This window comes from Meriones unguiculatus, chromosome 1 (genome assembly GCF_030254825.1).
Source record: "Meriones unguiculatus strain TT.TT164.6M chromosome 1, Bangor_MerUng_6.1, whole genome shotgun sequence".
Taxonomy (NCBI): Eukaryota; Metazoa; Chordata; class Mammalia; order Rodentia; family Muridae; genus Meriones; species Meriones unguiculatus.
This window is the reverse complement of record NC_083349.1, coordinates 19,267,657-19,280,945: the sequence shown is the minus strand read 5'-3', so window position 1 is coordinate 19,280,945 and position 13,289 is coordinate 19,267,657.

The following is a 13,289-nucleotide window of genomic DNA, read 5'->3' as shown; positions in this document are numbered from 1 at the left end:
GTGGGTGGGTCCCGTAGAAAGGGAAACCAGGCTGCCTCACCAGGCCTCAGGGGAAGAGGAGGAGCTCACAGGCGAAGTCCTGATTAGACTTGATGAACTGGGATGGGGGTGGCACTCTCCTTTTCTGAGGAATAGGGGAGGAGGGATGGAGGAAAAGGGAGGGAAGAAAGGAGAGAGGGAGCTAAGATCAGGATGTAAAGTTAATTAATTAATTAATTAATTAATTAATTGATTGATTGATTAATTAATTAAAAAAGAAAGATGATAAAATGGACTCTATCTACGAAAGCTGTATGCTATTGCACATGGCTTATTATTTCCCTAAATGCCTCATTTTCTTGCTCGCTTGCTTGACTGATTGCTTTATTTTTGGTTTTTCAAGACAGGGTTTCTCTGTGTAGCCTTGGCTGTCCTGAACAGCTTTGTAGACCAAACTGGCCTTGAACTCACTGTAATTCATCTGCCTCTACCTCCCTGAGTACTGGGATTAAGGGCATGCACCACCACACCCAGCTGAATGCCTCGATTTCTAGTAATCCCCAAGCTTAAATTTACGATGCAAATGTTTTTTCAATAAACTTAACACTGCTTCATTCAAACTCATCCTAAAATGTCTTCTTTTGTTCAAGGCCAAGGACTTGGTTTTATATGAGTGGACGCCTCCAGAGAACAAAGGATCTCCTCGGGTGCTGGTGGCAGTTCTGGGCTGTGTCTCCTGAGCTGTTTAGGGAAAACAGAGCACCTGCAACTATGGTGCCATGGTGGGACAGAGATACTCAGACAACTGCCAGTTCTGGCAGTTGATATACCCAGGTGACTTGGTGTCGGATCAGGGCCACAGTGACCTGACAGATGAGGCTGGAGAAAGGACATAAAGCAGTCATTGCAAGAAGGGTGGTTCCCAGCTCCTGAGCTAACGAAGCACCCTCCCCCAACTAGTCGTCCCATTTCTGTGTTCTGAATGAGAAACGCCACATTGCAACTTCCTTATAGCTTCACTAGCTTCCGGTTTTCCCTGCGGAATTGTGCCCCAGAGGCTCTGAAACGTTCCCAGGCCTTCCTGGGGAGTTTAGGTTTGTCCCACATACAGAAAGATCAAAAAAATATGTGGCTAACCACCCAGAAACTCACCCTGCCCCAAGCCAGATTTCCTTCACCACCATTTGAGCTCTCTGCCTTCGCCCCCTTTGGCAACACACTGCGAGAAGCCTTTCCTTCCCCCTCATTGCCCTGTGTGTGGGAGGGTTTCTCTAATGAGGGCCTGGACTGGCCACTTTGGCCTGTAGAGTTTCTTTGAAGTCCCAGCTAGCTCCATCTTGGGAGGGTCTGGGGCTATCCTTCAAGGAGTCTCTCTGTCATAGCTTTCAGAGTCACTTCACAGTGGGCTAGACAGAACAATGAAGGGATTGAAGAATGACTCAGCTCACTCACCCTGGATGATGTTTTGCATAAATACCATAAGGCATATTAATTGTTACTGTAAGTGATTTATAGCTCATTTTAAATTATATATATATATGTATATATATATATACGTATACTGTAGAGTCTTAGTAAAACCCATAAAGAGGCTGATGTGATGGCTCCATGGGAAAGGCACCTGCCTGGCAACCTGAGGTGATAGACCTCAAGACCAATATGGTGAAGGAAAGAACCGACTCCTGCAAGCTGGCCTCTGGCATCCTCACATGCACTGTGACATATGTGCACAGACATACACATATAAACACACATGATAATCAACAATGGCCTTCTCTGGCCATTTCCGGGCAGAAACCGATGAGGCTTACTCCGTTACTCCTACTCAGGCTGCTTCCTGTCTGTGGATACCATGTGAGCAGCTTCCCCAAGCTCCTGACAACCATGCCTTCCCACCATAAGGATGGACTGTGCCCTCAAACGGTCGGTCAGGAAAAAAAAAAAAAAAAAACTCTTCTTCTCTCAAGTTGCTTTTGTCAGGTCTTTTGTCATAGCGATGAGAAAAGTCACTAATCCAAGAAGTACATCCTCTTAGCTCACCAGCCACCCTAACACCTACATCCCAAGACGAAGCAATCCAACACCCTGCCAACAGGACCTTTCAATCCTTCACCCCACTAAGACAACCCAAAGCACACCTGGGACCCAGCAATGTGCTCTGTACAGCCTCAGGGAAAACGAGGCCAGTGCTGAGAGGGAAGATGGGCACCAGGAAGGCACAGGTGTTACTCATGTTGTCAGCCAGAATCCCAGGAACAGGAACAGGAGAGGGGAGCCACAAGGAAGGACAGACAACCTCATCTTCAGAGATGGGAACAGAGCAGGTCAAGTGTAAAGGCCATGGGGCTGCCCTACAGGGCGAGCTAGACATGTGTGTACATACATGTGAAGGCCAGAGCCCTTCCTCAGGGACCATCCCCTTTTTTTTGAGACAGGCTCTCTCACCGGCCCAAAGCCCACAATTTAACTAAGCTAACTGGCCAGTGAGTTCCCGGTATTCTCCTGTCTCTGCCTTCAAGAGCTTGGTACCCACCTTTCAGTGTGGGTTCTGGTGATCCAACCCTGGTCCTTCTGACGCTGCCAGATGAGCCCTCCCTCCAGAACCAGATGAGTGTCTTCCAAAAGGATTTCTGCCATTGATGGTGACAAGGTGCCCAGGGTTGTGACACACGGGTGGACAGCCACAGGGCGGTCATGACACAATGCATTCCTCAGACTTCTCATGTCACAAGCTTTGAAAAGGACAGAACCTGAGTGTGTTTTTCGGGACTGTCTTTTGAATAGTTCAAGTCATATATGGCATGTTCTCAAATCTGACAATAACCCTAAAACTTCACCATTATACATAATGAATTATAAAGCTGAAAACAACCTTTATATACTGTTGATGATAAAAGAATACAACTTTGGGGGATAGGGACATGGCTTGGTCAGCAAAGCCCTTGGGCTGAAAGCCTGAGAACCTGAGTTTAACACCCAGAACATATGTTAAAAAAAAAAAAAAGCTGGGCATGATGGCACGTGTTTGTGACCCTGGCACAGGAGAGGTGGAGGCAGGCATATTCCTGAGGCTTATTGTCCACCCACCTTCGCCAAGTAGGAACCTGTCATGTAGCAAGTTCCAGGCCAGCAGAAGACCTTGGGTCCTGGTTTCATATTTGTTATTGTGACAAGATGCCCAGACAAGTGACTTAGCAGAGAGAGGGTATATTTTAGTTCAGAATTCGAGGTTACAGTCTGTCACTATAGGAAAAAAAATCACAGGGACGGGTGCTTGCACCAACTAGCCACATCACACCCACAGTCAAGAACAGAGAGAAATTGATTCCTTCAATCTCGCTTGCTTACTTCTGCTCAGCATAACTCCTCTGCTCTTTCCAAGATTTTTTTCTTAAATTGCATCTATTTGTGTCTGTACATGAATGTATCTATGCGAGTGTATGTTTAGCACCCAGAGGCCAGAGGAGGGTTCAGAGTCCTTGGAGCGAGAGTTACAGGCCACCTAACATGGGTGTTGGGATCCAAACTTTGGTTCTCATGACTAAACAGCAAGAGCTCACAAACACTGAGCCATCTCTCCGATGCCTCTGTTTCTACACTCTTACACAAGTCAGGACCCTCTGCCTAGGGAATGGTACTTCCCACAGTGGGCTGAACCAATTAACTTAGTTAAGACAATTCCTGATAAACATGCCCACAGGCTAGGTCAAGGTGCGCAATATTCACTGAGGCTCTCTCTACAAGTGATTCTAGGCTGTGTCAAGTTGACAATTAAAGTTGACCTTCCCACTCGGTTTTTAAAAAGCGTGCGAATGTAAGCAATGATACTTGAGGCTGCCCTCTGGCCTCATACACGTGCACGCACGTGCAGGTGCACACGCTCACATACATGCCTACACACACACACATACATTCCCACACGTGTATATATATATACACACACTTCAGGGAGGCGTGCTAAAAGAAATACTGAATCCTGCTGCAGTTATCAAAGGTCAAGTGCAGCTCCGCTGGGGCCAGAGGGAAGCGGTCAGTTGTCCCCAGTCTGCTCTGTGGAGAGCTAGGAGCAACTTGCAGAGGTGCAGTGCCCTGGGAGAACTGCACAGCATGGAGGAGGCATGGGGAGGGCAGCTGCCAGCCAAAAATGAAGGCCGCAAAGCACGCCAGGGACTCCTAAGACATGCATGGCTTCCACACCAGGCCAGTGCTGGGGTTAACCTCCCTGGACTAATAAGGAGAGTGGGCACCAGGACTGGGAACTTAGATGGCCCTGAAAAATAGGTCAACACAGTGAGATATTCTTGTTTTGTTTTGTTTTAAGGGGACTGGGTCACTGGGGACTAAGTTTAGCTCTCCATCACCATATACAACCAGCCGTGGTAGCACACACTTGTAGGTAGTTCCAACAAGGGAGAGTTCAGAAACAGGTGAATTTACCAGGAGTTTACCAGCCAAACAGCCAACCAGGCTTAGGGAGAGCCGCTGTCTACCAAAAGAGAAAGCTGTAGAGAAGCTGAGGAAGACATCTGCTGTTGCTCTCTAGCTTCCACTTGTGCACACAAACACACATGGAGACCCCACACACATGTGTATGTGTTGCTAGCACATGTGTGTACATGCACACGTGCACACGTACACACACAAGCAAAGAGCACCATCAAGAATGTTGACACTGAGAAGTGGATTTTAGTTAAACTGTTTCTGGCCTGATATTCTACTTTTATTCAACTAAGTTTTCATTCATAACATTGAAACATTAAAGTTAAATAAAGAGATAACTTTCACTGGAGAAATTTCTCTAATCTCTGGGAGAGACACCTTGACCCATCGTAACACGTGATCAAATATGACCAGCTTTAAAGGCAAGTCACACAGCCAATCCCACCATCTAAAATGGGAGAAAGCAGTATGGGGAAGGAGCTAAATTTAGAAACCTAGGACAGTGTATGCTAGAGGGGAACTAACAGAACCTCATGGCCCTGGAAACAAACAAACACCAGCTTCAGAGAAAAAAACATAAGCAGGAACCAGGAAGTGACCATGTGCAGCCTCATACCTGACCTGGGCAGGGATATAAAGGCCCAGGCTCAGGAGGCTCCACACTGCACATCTTCCCTCTCCACCTGCTCCTCTGACCTACTCCATCCTCAACCCAACACCAGAACCATGAGCTGCTGTGGCTGTTCCGGAGGCTGTGGCTCCAGCTGTGGGGGCTGTGGCTCCTGTGGCTCCTGCTGCTGCAAGCCTGTGTGCTGCTGTGTGCCCACCTGCTGCTGCTCCAGCTGTGGGGGCTGCAAGGGAGGCTGTGGCTCCTGTGGGGGCTGCAAGGGAGGCTGTGGCTCCTGTGGGGGCTGCAAAGGAGGCTGTAGCTCCTGTGGAGGCTGCAAGGGAGGCTGTGGCTCCTGTGGAGGCTGCAAGTCCTGCTGCTGCCAGTCCAGCTGCTGTAAGCCCTGCTGCTCTTCAGGTTGTGGGTCTTCCTGCTGCCAGTCCAGCTGCTGCAAACCTTGCTGCTGTCAGTCCAGCTGCTGTAAACCCTGCTGCTGTGAGTGCAGCTGTTGCAAACCCTGTTGCTGTGAGTGCAGCTGCTGTAAACCTTGCTGCTGTGAGTCCAGCTGTTGCAAACCCTGCTGCTGTCAGTCCAGCTGCTGTAAACCTTGCTGCTGTGAGTCCAGCTGTTGCAAACCTTGCTGCTGTAAGCCCTGCTGCTCTTCAGGCTGTGGGTCTTCCTGCTGCTGCAAGCCCTGTTGCTGTCAGTCCAGCTGTTGTAAGCCCTGCTGCTGTGAGTCCAGTTGTTGTGGGCCTGTGTGCTGCCAGTGTAAAATCTGAGTGTATGACCTACAGACTCCAGGTGGTTCCAGCACACTCTTGTGCAAGCTCATGTCAAAGCCTTACCTCCCAGTTCTAAATTCATCCTTTTGAGAAATGAAAGCTACACTTCCGGCCATGGCTGTGTCTTCCCAGATTCTGAAGAACCTCCTCTTTCCTGTCAGTTTACCTCAAATCCCCCAACCCATCTCCTTTGAGAAAGATGCCTATCTCCACCTCCACACATAGCACAGGATTTAACTGAGCTTGTTCAATCCCCAGGCTGGTCACTGGTATCCTCACACAACTGCCACCCTCCCATCATCCCTGTACCCTGTGCTTATCTGCTAGACTGAAGTAAACTCACAAATAAATAAACAACAACAAAAAACTTAGCTCTTGTGCTTAATATCTATATTTAAAGTATCTTTTAATAAGTCTTGACTCTGTTTTAAGAAGCCTACACACACATTAGTGTGTGTGTGTGTGTGTGTGTGTGTGTGTGTGTGTGTGTGTGTTTTAAATCTGTATGTGCGCATGTTTGTGTGTGATGGTCCGAGGACAGCTTCAGATGTTGGTCCTTATCTTCCATCTTATTTGATACAAGGTCTCTCGTTAATTTGTGTGTGCCAGGCTTGGTGGCCTATAAGATTTTCAGGATTCTCATATTTCCACTTCACATCTTGCTATAGGAACAACTTAGATTACAGATGCTAGCTACCACATCTGGTTTCCTGTGTGCTCTGAGGGTTCAGACTCAGATCCTCACCCTTGCACGGCAAGTGCTTTGCATGCTGAGCCATCTCCCTGGCCTGCAGGTATGCTTCCTTCTCCTAAGTGCCTGTCTTTCAATTTTTAATAAACCCTGACTCTGCTTTGTACTGGCTCATCCTAAAACTGTGTTCTGCTTCGAAATAATAATAATAATAATAATAATAATAATAATAATAATAATAAATCTTAGGTTTGCCTGAACCAAGTTCCAAAAATTTAAGGAACTCAACTTGGGCTGCTCAGGGTGACAGTGTAGAGCTATGTCTCCACTGTGTACCACTGACCCCTTGACCAGCCTGGCAGCCCTCAGCCCAAACAGCACCAACTGGTGAGAAAGAAAGGAATAGGAGAAAGGCCTCTCTGAGCCAAGACAAGTATTTGTATTTCAGCTAGAATGAAAAGCTAACTTTTTCTTCTTCTTCTTCTTCTTCTTCTTCTTCTTCTTCTTCTTCTTCTTCTTCTTCTTCTCCTTCTCCTTCTTCCTTCTCCTTCTTCCTTCTCCTTCTCCTGCTTCCTTCTCCTTCCTCTTCTTCTTTCTCCTTCTCCTTTCTCCTTTTTCCTTTTTTCTCTTTTCTCCTTTTTTCTCCTTTTTCTCCTTTCCCCTTTCCCCTTTGTCCTTTGTCCTTTGTCCTTTCTACTTTCCTCCTTCTTTCCTTCTCTTTTCCTCCTCCTTTCCTCCACCTTTTCTCCTGCTTTTCTCCTCGTTCCTCCTCCTTCCTCCTCGTTATCCTCCTTCCTCCTCTTTCCTCCTCCTTGCTCCTCCTTCCTCCTCCTTTATCCTTTCCCCTTTCCCCTTTCTTATTTCTCCTTTCCCCTTTCTCCTTTCCTCCTTTAATCCTGCTTTTCTCCTCCTTCCTCCTCCTTCCTCTTCCTTCCTCCTCCTTCTTCCTCCTTCCTCCCTTTTTCTCCTCCTTCCTCCTCCTTTCTCCTTTCTCCTTTTCTCCTTCTCCTTCTCCTTCCTTCTCCTTCTCCTTTTCTCCTTATCCTTCTCCTCCTCCTCTTCTTCCTCCTCCTGCTCTTTCTCTTCCTACTTCTTCTTCTTCATCATCTTCTTCTTCTTCTTCTTCTTCTTCTTCTTCTTCTTCTTCTTCTTCACTTTTTATTACACACTGTTCTCAGATTTTGTCTCCTATTTTTAGGTTTTTTTCTTTCATCTTTTTCTTTTCTCTTGCTCTTTCTCAAATGCTTTCCTTTTTCAAAATCTGGCTGTTTCTTTTTCCATTTCCCATGCTTTCTTTTTATTGCTATTCAGTATTTTTCTTTTTTCATATTTCAGTATTTTATTACTGTTTTACCTTTATTAAATTTTAATTTCTCGGTGTATTCTATATGTGCCTTTGCTGTTCTTTATGGCCATCAGTCCACTAGCGGCCACTTATGTAAAAGTGGAAAAGGGACTGGAAGGAAGACACAGTGGTTAAGAGCACAGGCTGCTCTTGCAGGCAACCTGGGTTCAATTCACAGCACCCACATGGAGTCCACAACTGTCTGTAATTCCAGCCCCAAGGGACTCAAAGGATTCTTCTGTCCCCTCAGGCACCAGACACATGTGTGGTGCACAGACATACGTTCATGAAAATCACCAGTCCACATTAAAATAAATACAATAAGATAAATTTAAGGGGAAGAGGCACCCCATCCCAACAAATGCACGAATCTCAACACAAAACACAATCAAAACAGACGCAAGACCACATGACTCTTCTTGACATTCATAACCATGCAGAAACTAGATCCAATCATACCAGAGTGGGCACAACGACAGGTGTCCAAGCTAGTTTTATGTCAACCTGACACAAGTTAAAGTCATTTAAGGAGGGAAGCCTTCAGTTGGGCCAGGTATTGATTGGCTCTCCCCTCAATCTCTGCACCTACCCCAGGGGAGAGAGCCAACCTCTGACACTATGAATGATACTCTGCTCTGCTTGCAGACAGGGGTCGAGGGTAACTGTCCTCTGAGAGGCTCCACCCAGCAGCAGATCAAAAAAGATGCAGAGACAGCCAGCCAAACATGAGGGGGACCTTGGCGATTCTTGTGGAAAAATTGGGGAAGGATAGAGAAATGTAAAAGGGACAAGAACTACACAAGAAGACTAACAGAGTCACCTGACCGAGGCCTATGTGGGCTTACAGAGACTAAAACACCAACCAAAGAGCATGTATGGACTGTACCTCTAGACCCTACACATATGTAGCTGATGGGCAGCTTGGTCTTCATGAGGGTACCCTAGCATAGAAATTAGAGTGGGGGCTGTCTCTGACACAGACTCTGTTGCCTGCTTTTGTATCAATTTCCCCAAATGAGCTGCTTTGTTGGGCCTTAGTGAAAGAGGATGGAATTAGTCCTGATTTGACTTGATGTGCAGGGTGGGTTGGTAGTGGGAAAGCAACCCCTTCTCTGAGGAGAAGAGGAGGGAAAAGAGGGGGAAAGGGTAGGAGGGTGGGACAGGGAGAAGAGGAGGAAGGGGACTGCAATAGGAAGGTAAAGTTAATTAATTAATGAGCAAAAGGGAGAAAAGCTATATCCATAGAATTAACTTGAAAATTATTTGAAATGATAGTAACCTCATTTTGAATTTAAAAGTATGTTTAAATGCTTTTATTAAAAAAAAAAAAGTCAAGTATGGTGGCACATGCCTTTAATCCCAGCACTCAGGGAGGCAAGGGCAGGTGGATTGCTGTGAGTTTGAGGCTACCCTGGTCAACAAAGCAGGAGTCCAGGACAGCCAAGGCTACAAAGAGAAATCCTTTCTCAATAAACAAAACAAAAAGAAAAAAGAAAATGCATCCATAAGATACCGCTGTAGGGAATTTTCTTAATTAATGCTTGATGAGGGTGGACCCATCCATGATTCAGTAACCTATGGCAATGAGAGGTGAATTAGCATATGCCAGCTTCCATTTCACCCATCTCCTACCCTACACTGGGCACACTCTGGAAGCTCTGCACTGCCTGCAGGAGCTTCATCCCCTCTCCTAAACCCATCATCTCCACCCCTTCTTTGCTCAGATGCTTCAGTCTCCTTGCAGCCCATCCTATGTGCTAGCAAAGGACCTGCCTTAGGACCTATAGAACAGCTAGGTCAGATGACCTCTTCCCAGCACCTGATGATTTTCTCAGCACTTCACAGAAGGCAGGTCTCATCTGTGTGGCAATTTCCTCATTACCAGACCATCTTTGGCAGCTTCCCTAGTGAGTCAGCTGCTTCAAGAAGTTGTAAGGGAAACTGAGGCCATGTCTTTCCTGGAAGAGGGGATGGCAAATACAAGGGACCTACCTAGCTAGGAAGAGGGCTTGCTTCGGGAAGCGGAGCCTGTTATTAGCAGGGGATAAAAGAGAATCCGAACCTGTAAAAAGATGAGCTGAGAGAAAAGAATGAGCCCAAGAAAACTGGTGCTTGTCAAGGACCAACTTTACTGAGTAGAATCAGCTTTTATACAGAGTTCAGGATGAGGAAGTACGGTGGGTGAAAAATTACAAATTCTTCTCGGCCAGGGGCCTGAAATATCTTGTGATGAGCCATGGTTCTGTGAGCACATCTCTGCTGTTGCCAAGCAGTATGCTTACTGCAGGTAAGGAAACGGGCAAGTTGAGGCAGGTTGATGAGTTTCTACAGGGGGTCTCTGACATCTCCAAGCAGTATGTTTACTGCAGGTAAGGGAACAGGCAAGTTGAGGCAAGTTGGTGAGCTCCTACAGGTGGTTTCTGAAGTTGGCGAGTTCCCTCAGTTGGTCCCTGACAAGAGCTTACACCCACACACAGCTACCAGTCTAGAGTCGTCAGCAGGCTGTGCAGTGTGAATACAGAGGCCCATTACAGGCAGCAGGAAGAGCCCAGGGCACTGCCAACCAGAGGTTCCTTGCCTCAGCCAGCAGGATCATTGGTAGGAAAGAGAAAAGGTGAGGATTCTCAGAGCATAGTTTCCCTAGGGTCAGTCATGGTGGTCAGTTGTAGTCTTTTTATGTTGGTTAGCTATACTGGTCACTATGGTGGTCGTTGAGGCAGTTTGTTACAGTGTTCACTATGACGGTCAGTCATAGTGGTCACTGTGGCGTCCAGTTGTAATGTCCGGTGTGAATGTCAGCCACAGAGGTTATTGTGCTGCTTATTAAGGTGGTCAGATGTATATTCACTGCGATGGTCACTCATAATGTAGTTAACGCTTTTAGTGTTCATTTTAATGATTAGCTGTCATAGTCATGTTGATGGTAAGCTATGATGGCCAACTGTGCTGTGCTGGATGGCTGATATGGTCATGGGTGGTCAATGTTGTGTTGACTGTGTTAGTCAGCTGGAACAGTCACCGTGGTAGCTGATTGTAAAGATCAGAGACAATGTATGAGGGAATGGTCCCATAGGCTCAGGTATTTGAGTAGTTGGTCTCCAGTTGGTAGAACTGTTTAGAGGACAAGGAGGAGCTGTGGCCTTGTTAGGGGAGACATTCCACCGAGGACCCACTTTGAGGTTTCAAAGGCCCACTTCAAGCCCAGTGTCTCTATTTCTCTCTGCCTCATGCTTGTGGGTGAGATCTGGGCTCTCAGCTATGCCCCAGCACCATACTGACCTGCCTACACGCTCACTGCCATGACAGCCATAAAGTCACCCTCTGAAACAGAAAGCAAGCTCCCAATTAAACATGTTTTGTTTTGTTTTGTTTTGTTTTCTATAAATTGCTTTGGTTGTGATGTTTTATCACACTGACAGTGAAATAACTAAGACAGGCAGATAAGTGGATATAATGCTAAGCAGGGAATGGATGGACATTTGGATAGGTCCTGGAGAGATGCACAGAAAGGTAGACAGGCAGACAGATAGATGAATGGACAGACAAGTAGAACAACCAGTGTTTCTTTCCTTTCTTTAGACAGGATCTCACTGTACAGCCCTGGTTAGCCTGAAATTCACTGTGTAAATCAAACTGGCCTAGAACTCAGATCCACACGCTTCAACCTCCCAAGTGCTGCTGGAATTAAAAGCACACACCACACTAGGTGCCAGTGTATCCTGAGCACATCTGAACTCATATTCCTCTTGCCTCATTTAATTCTAATAGATGATGGCATGACATTCATTTTACAAATGGGGAAACTGAGAATCAGAAAGGAGAAGACCTGGCTCCATGTCCTCAAATCAGGGGACAGCAGAGCCAGAAGTAAATCCAGGGATAATAATTAGCAATTTAGTTATCTAAGACATTGATTCCAAAGGCTCCTTTGCTGTCACACAAGGAGAGGGAAAAACAGGAAGTTGGGAGTCTTCTATCCTAGTTAGGGTTTCTACTTCTGTGATGAAACACCATGACCAAAAGCAAGTTGTGGAGGGAAGGGTTTATTTGGCTTTCACTTCCAAACCATTGAGGAAAGCCAGGATCCTAGAGACAGGAGCTGATGCAGAGGCCAGGGAGGAGTCCTGCTTACTGGCATGCTCCTCATGCCTTGCTCAGCCTTCTTTCTTATAGGACTCAGGACCACCAGCTGAGGGATGGTAGCACCCACAATGAGCTGGGCACACCCCCACCAATCACTGTTTAAGAAAACTCTCTACAAGCAGATCTTATGAGGGCATTTTCTCAATTAAGATTTCCTCCTTTTAGATAATTCAAGCTTGGAGTTGACCTAAAACTTGCCAGCACAATTGACCCCTTACTTGGCCCACAAATACATCACTGTTAAGCCATAAAATCTTTATTTTTCTTATTTCACCAAGATCATAGTTAACATCAACACTATCATATAAACATTCCAAATTGTAAAAGTTCCACAGTCTCTAAAAATTCAAACACTTAAAAATTCAGTCTCTTTAAAATAGCCAGTCTCCTCCTTTACCTCCCCCACCCCCAAGGGAGGAGCAGCCTTGCTAGGCCACAGAGGAGGACATTACAGCCAGTACTGAAGATACCTGATGAGCTAGGGTCAGATGGAAGGGTAGGAGGACCTCCCCTAGCAGTGGACTTAAAGGGACAGGGAGGAGATGAGGAAGGGAGGGTGGAATTGGGAGGGAATGAAGGAGGGGTCTATGGCTGAGATACAAAGTAAATAACCTGTGATTAATATTAAAAAATAAATAAATAAAAATAATAAAATAAAATAGCCAGTCTCTTAAAAATCCATAATCATTTAAAATTTAAACTCTTTCAATTGCGGGCTCTTGCAAAATGAAAAGTAAATACTTTCTCACTTCAAGAGGGAAGAACGAGGGCACAGTCACAATCTGAAAAAGAAAAATCAATCTCCAAAACAATATAAATAACTCAATGCCCAATGTCTGGGATTCACTCACACTCCTGGGTTCGTCCAAAGGGCTTGGGGTCACTTCTCTGGCTCTGCCCTCTGCAGAACAAGCAGCTTGTCTTGTAGGCTCCGGCTGGCCGCACTCCTCCAGGGCTGCCGTCCTTGCTGTTCATCTCAAGGAACTGGCATCTTCAAATGCCAGAGTCTTCTGCTGCAACTGGGCTGCACTTTCACCAGCAGCCTCTCCTGGGCTCCCTTCAGGGACTCCAACCCTGCTACACAGTGCCAACCCTCAGCCTCCATGACCCCCTCCACCATCCCCTTCATGCCTTCAAAACAGTACCACCTGGGTGAAACTTATACTACCAAGCTTGGCTACCAGCAGAAGGTACAACCTTGGCTGCCTCTGGAGCACAGCTTCTGTGTGTTGTTAACCCTGAGTAGACACTTTCTAAAAGACTTCACCTTAATGATTCCTCTTAATGTCTCCTCTTAATCAC